Source organism: Typopeltis vanoorti, chromosome 19, assembly GCF_054136105.1.
Source record: "Typopeltis vanoorti isolate ZY-2024b chromosome 19, IOZ_Tvanoo_1.0, whole genome shotgun sequence".
Taxonomy (NCBI): domain Eukaryota; kingdom Metazoa; phylum Arthropoda; class Arachnida; order Uropygi; family Thelyphonidae; genus Typopeltis; species Typopeltis vanoorti.
Window position 1 is genome coordinate 64,512,787 of NC_143567.1, and position 6,382 is coordinate 64,519,168.

The window sequence follows — 6,382 nt, forward strand, 5'->3', positions numbered from 1 at the left end:
GCTCCGACTTACCTTGCTAGAGAGCACGAAGCCTAGAATCTCCCATCTTTGAATTTTTTTGTTGAAAATATCCCTTCCCCATTCAGTCAAATTCATTTGCTGTCGCTATCGCTCTTCTAATGACTCAAACCACTCTGAGCGCCCCCTTAATTTCCTTCTCCTTAAAAATTGATTTCTCCAGTCCCACTCTTCGAATTGCGAAATCATTTTTATAGGAGATTTTGATGCCCATATCACCAACTTGCTTACCTCCTACATCTTGCAGGCAGAGATACTGAAAATGTTGCCATCATTAAAGACCTTAGACAAATTGTTCACATACCAACCAAAATACAAGATAACATGAACCACTCCTCAAGTACCCTACATCTCTTCCTTATCAACGACCATTCAAATACACAGTGAATGTAGTGAGCTCCCTCGGTTATTCTGACCGCGATATTGACCACTCCCACACAAGACTAGTTTACCATTGGGACAGAGTCCATGACTTCTGTGCTTTATTTCCATGGTTGGACTATCGTTTCCAGACTTCCAATCCAAACATACGCACTAAACGTATCACCAAAGTAATCCTCGCTGGCATGGAAACATATATCCCCCTCGCTTCTCTGAACTGCTATCCCCTAACTAAACAATGGTTCTCCAAAAGATGTGCCAAGTCTGTACAAATGAAAAATCAAGCATACCACAACTAGCTCAAATCAAGAACTCTATCTTCCTTCAATGATTATACTGAAGTCCACAACAGACGCAAGAAAATTATCTATGCTTCCAAAACAGAATTTAACTAGAAAAAAATCAGTAAACCTGCAGTTCTTCCCAAATGGAAGTGGCGCCTTTTGGTCTCCTGCCAAAGCAATTGGTCGTAACCTTTGCTCAACACTGTTCCAACCGCTATCATATCTAGATGGATCTATTGCATCTTCACCCACAGAAAACGTTAATCTCCCAGCCTAACACGTTTCCTTTAATGTACACATAATTGATAATGGTAAAGGCCTTCGAGTCATTCCAGCCATTGAACCAATTCCAACGAAAGGCTACAGATCACTGCCATCTACCTTCCGATCTATCTCACTCACCTTAGTCCAAACTAAAGTGATGGAGAAAATCATCAAACCATTAATTGATGGTTCCACAAGGTTTTGTTCTCTCACCAACCTTCTTCCTTCTGTATATCATGACGTACTTCATTTGACATCAAACCCAAATGAAAACACATTGCACTAATCCCTTTCATTTGACAAACCTCACTCTACACAACTCACCCCAACCTACAGAACATCAACCACCACTGATCTCAGTTCTGATTTCCAAGACATTCTCCAATTGAACTCACATAACTCCATCAATTTCAATGCTAGTAAAACCTAGTTCAGTCTTATTTCTCACAAAACTTTATTTCAAATATCCAGACAAGATTAGATTTTCTTCTTGGAATTACCCTGACATTAAGCCTTTTCTGACATAACCAAATCACACCCATTGCACCATCACCTTCCACAAAAACTAGGATTTCCCTTTCGTTTAAGACGTCACTTAACCTATAAACAGCTGTTAACTTTATAGAATTCAAAAATTCGCGTAACTACTCGAATACTACTCTCACATTTGGAGTGGGCTCCTAAAAGCTCTCCCAAAAGGAGAATAGAAATGGAACTGCAGGATAGAGAAAAGAGCACATTTGAGGCTATTTGGTGTGAGATTGAAACTAGCAGAACAAAATATATAGTTCGGTGCTGCTATAGACCAGGTGATGGAATAGATGGTGGAGATAGTATGAATAAACAAATTGATGAAATGAGTGGAAGGAGGGTAATTATTATGGGAGAGTTCAACTATGGTAACATTGATTGGAAGGAGGAGAGGACATATGGGAGGGAGGAATTGGATTTTATGCGATTATTAAGGGATAACTATCTGCGACAGCATGCAATTGAAAATACTAGCGGTCAGAGAGGGCTTGACCTAGTAATTGCATCTGAGAATTTGGCTGTAGCGAAGGTGACCACGTTGCCACCAATTGGTGAGCGTGATCATAGTGTATTGACTTGGGAGGTGGCTAAAGGCGTGGAATTTACAACTAAGACAGGGTACATGTGGAATTATCAGACTGGTAAGTATGACAAGCTTAGGAGTTTGATTGGTCCAGTGCCATGGCATGTAAAACTGCAAGGGCTGGATGTTGATAGTGCATGGGAGGCGGCAAAAAATTATTTGCATGAAGCAATGGCTGACTCTATACCTAGAGTCCGAATAATAAATCAAGTAGGGATTAAATGGATGAATAACACCATTAAGCTTGAGCTGCAAAAAAAAGAAACAACTGTGGAGGGAATTTAAGGAGAAAGGTGACCAGCAGGCACATGAACGGTATAAAGCGCAGGCCAGAAAGGTAACGAGTGTGGTAAGAAAAGCAAAAAAGGATTATGAAACAACATTGGCCATGCAGGCTAAAGAGAATCCCGAACAGTTTTTTCGATATGTTGAAAGTAAAAGGAAAAATGGAAATGGCAGAATGATTTTAAAGAATGCCGATGATAGGGAGGTAACCGAATCAGTTGATATAATTGAATTACTGAGCGAGCACTTTGCAAGAATATATCATCCAAGTGGTGACAATGCAGAAATGAATGGACCTATAGATTATACGGGAATTGTGGTGAATGAAGCGGAGGTGAGTAGTCTATTGCAAAACCTCAATGTCAATACATCTGTGGGATTGGATGGTATACCAGCTCGTATCTACGTGAAGCGGCTAAGGAATTGTCAGTACCCTTGCCCATTTTGTTTAATTTGAATCTCGGCTCTGGGTTAGTCCCGAGGGGGTGGAAAGATGGATAAATAGTTCCACTGTATAAAGGAGGTTCCAAGATTGCTGTTGTAAATTACCGACCGAATAGCATATCAGGAATCATTGTGAAGGTCTTGGAGAAATTAGTCAAGAGAAGAATACAGGATTGGATAGATGAAAATGGGATACTGTATGGGGGACAACATGGTTTTGTGAAGGGTAGATCATGCCTCAGTAACTTGCTCACGTTTTATAACACAGAGACGGCTGAACTGGATAAGGGTAATGGGTTTACAGTGATTCTACTGGACCTTGCCAAGGCCTTTGACAGGATACCACATGAAACTCTAATCAGTAAACTGGAGCAGATAGGGATGGATATAAGGTTGGTGAGATGGATAAGAGGGTGGTTGATGGAGAGATACCAGAGAGTGGTTTATTCAGGAGTTGAGTCCAAAAGACGGCTTGTGACTAGTAGTATGCCACAGGGTTCTGTTCTTTGACCACAACTTTTCAATTTGTTCATTAACGATATATGAAAGGATTTGAGAGGAAGCGTTCACTTGTTTGCTGATGATGCAAAGTTGGGTTGAGCAATTGTGAGTGTACAGGATGTCAAAATTTTGCAAGATGATTTGGATAGTTTGGATGACTGTGCTAAGGAAAATGGATGTCAATTTAATGTGGCAAAGTGTAAGGTTAAAATTCAAAATTCAAATTTAAAATTCAAAGTGTATTTTGGGTTGAAACGATTAGCAGCAGTATATCACATTGGTGGAACCGTTCTCCAGGAGATTGATGAGGCCAGGAATTTGGGAGTGTTGGTGGATAGGGAGTTGAAGTTTAGGGGGAACATCGCAAAAGTGGCTAAATCAGCTCATCAAATCACTTGGCTTCTGAAAAATACTTTAACAAGCAGAGACAAACAAGTTATTGTTCCTCTTTATCGAACCTTGATAAGACCCCATCTACACTACTGTGCCCAGATATGGGCGCCAGGGTTTCTTCTTGATGGGGAAAAAATGGAGAGGATCCTGAGACGAGTGACCAAGGTGAGAGCAGGTCTGTGGAATGAACCTTATGAGAACAGGTTGAAGATTTGTGCGTTGCAAAATTTGGTTGTAGGCAGAAAAGGGGTGATATGATTGAGACATTCAAATTACTGAAGGGTTACTATAAGATTAATCCAGAAGATATTTTTGAAAATAGGACTGGTGGTGGGAGGACTAGGGGCCATACATGGAAGCTGGGAAAGAATGTGGTTAGCAGGGGTGTTAGAGCTAGGTTTTTTACTTGGAGAGTGGTGAATGAGTGGAATAAGCTGCCAGAGTATGTTGTGGGTGCTATGACTGTGAATGAGTTCAAGGCGAGGTATGATAGATACTGTGTGAATGTCGAATAGTTGTTCTTGACATGATGTTAGGGCCTCCCTCGATGAGTCTGTCGACTCCTTGGAGTTGCCCGAAATAATAATAATAATAATAATAATAATAATAATAATAATAATAATAATAATAATAATAATAATAATAATAATAATAAATGCTTGACTCAGAATAGAGGATGGCAACTAAATTGATAAATGAGCTATCTGTTGTCAGCTCACCCCCCTCCCCAACTTTCACGCTTTGAAAGTTAGGGGTGAGGAGAGTGAGCTCTGCAATTTGTATTCTTTAAATATTTGCACGGCAGATGTTCATCTGAAATAGCATCAATAATTCCACCACTCAGTGCTGGGCCGGGTGAAACACTTGCATCTGCCGCCGAACCTCCCTTCACAGTACAATTTGAAACTCACAGAACAAACTTTTCCTCCTCCTTCATCCCTGCTACTGCTATACAGTGAAACTGGCTCCATTGATGTATTTCCCAAGGAATACAATATGCAGGCTTCTAAATCAAATGTAAACAGGTTTTTCTTTTCCCAACCCACCACCCATATGCAGTACTAATATACTATATGTCGATCAACCAACCTCTCGTGTATGGACACATAAAAAATAATAAAAGAATAAAATTAAGAATTTCCATAGTAGCACAGCTGGGAATTGCGACAAAAGTATAAATTATAGATTGCTTTATCGCGGTAATTCACTTACGTATTTTATTCTCCAAAGGTAGCGAAGGAGTTTAGCCTGATTCTGAACTGATCTGATCTTGTTTGATTCTCTCTTTATCAATAATATATTATCTTAAATAGCTATTGGTTTTATTTAATGTTGACTTTTAAGGTTTTATTTAAAAAACTATCACTGTTTTCTAGCAAAAAAAAAATTAATTTTGACACAAAAGAGAGCACAAAATTGCAGTTTAGAATCAGACTAAGAGACTTGACTTCTCGTCCTTTACAGAATAAAATAAGTTACGTGAATTACTTCAAAACAGTAATCTATAATTTATACTTTTGTCACATTTCCCAGATGTGCGAAGAATGCCAATACATAATTGCTATTTAAAGGTCAAATCACAGTTCAATTTCTTGTAAACTAATTTAATAAGTAAGGCTCTTGTTGGTGTATTCAATAATTGACAATTATTTGATTATTTTCAATTTATTTACTGGATTTCTATTTTGTCATAATAAAATCATATAATTAAAGTAACAAGAGACCACTTCGTATGAATGATTTGTTCTTTATTTTGAATTAAACTAGCGCAAAATTAACGTAAAGGATAACCAATTACCTTACACATGGAGGACTGAAGAACTATGATTTTTAAAAAAATATATTTTTTAACATCCATATGAAATTTTCTAATTATGAGTAAAAGGTGTCCGTACTGCGAGATTAGATTAGCAAATCTAATAGAAGGTAGTATAGGAGATGTGTTGACAACAACACAACTTGGAAGGAAAGAGACCCAAATGGCGACCAAGATCTAGGTGAATAGATTCAGTCAGAAGTGTCTTAGAAGCAAGAAATGTTAGATATGACAATATGGGAGTGCTGATAAGCAACAGATTGATATGGAAGAAACGTTTGGATAGTCGATTAATAATAATATAAATTTAATCGTGTAGTGTTGTCGTAGGAGACTGAACATGTACAAATCAGGAAACTGAAGATGATGAGGGGGAAATATGGCTTTTCATTCTATCCTGTCATCTATTTGTGTGTGGCAATAACAATAGACTGCAGTATCTATGTTACCGGTACTTGATTCATGAGGTGACAGGACGATCTTTCCAATTTGCACTGTTAGTTTAGTTAATGTGTATATTCCCTGGATCATTTTACTCTGTCGCAAATGTTAACACATCGTACCAGATTGGCTGACTCTCCTTCAGTGAAACGCATTGTAAAAGTTCTTTCGATATCTCTCACGGGATTAAATTAAAATCTAGTTTTTAAAAATCAGATTGACACTTTCAATATACAAATGTTTTGCATTTTAGTTTAACCACCTATATCTTAGGTTTAAATGAGCCTTTAAATGAAATGTTTTAACCAATTTAAATTATGGATCTTTTATTTCTATCCCAGGTTTTTATCTAATTCGTGTTCGTCACTATTCACAAAATATTTCAATTTATTTTCAATTAACCTTTCACCTAACATGAAATCCAAATTCTGATTTGGATTT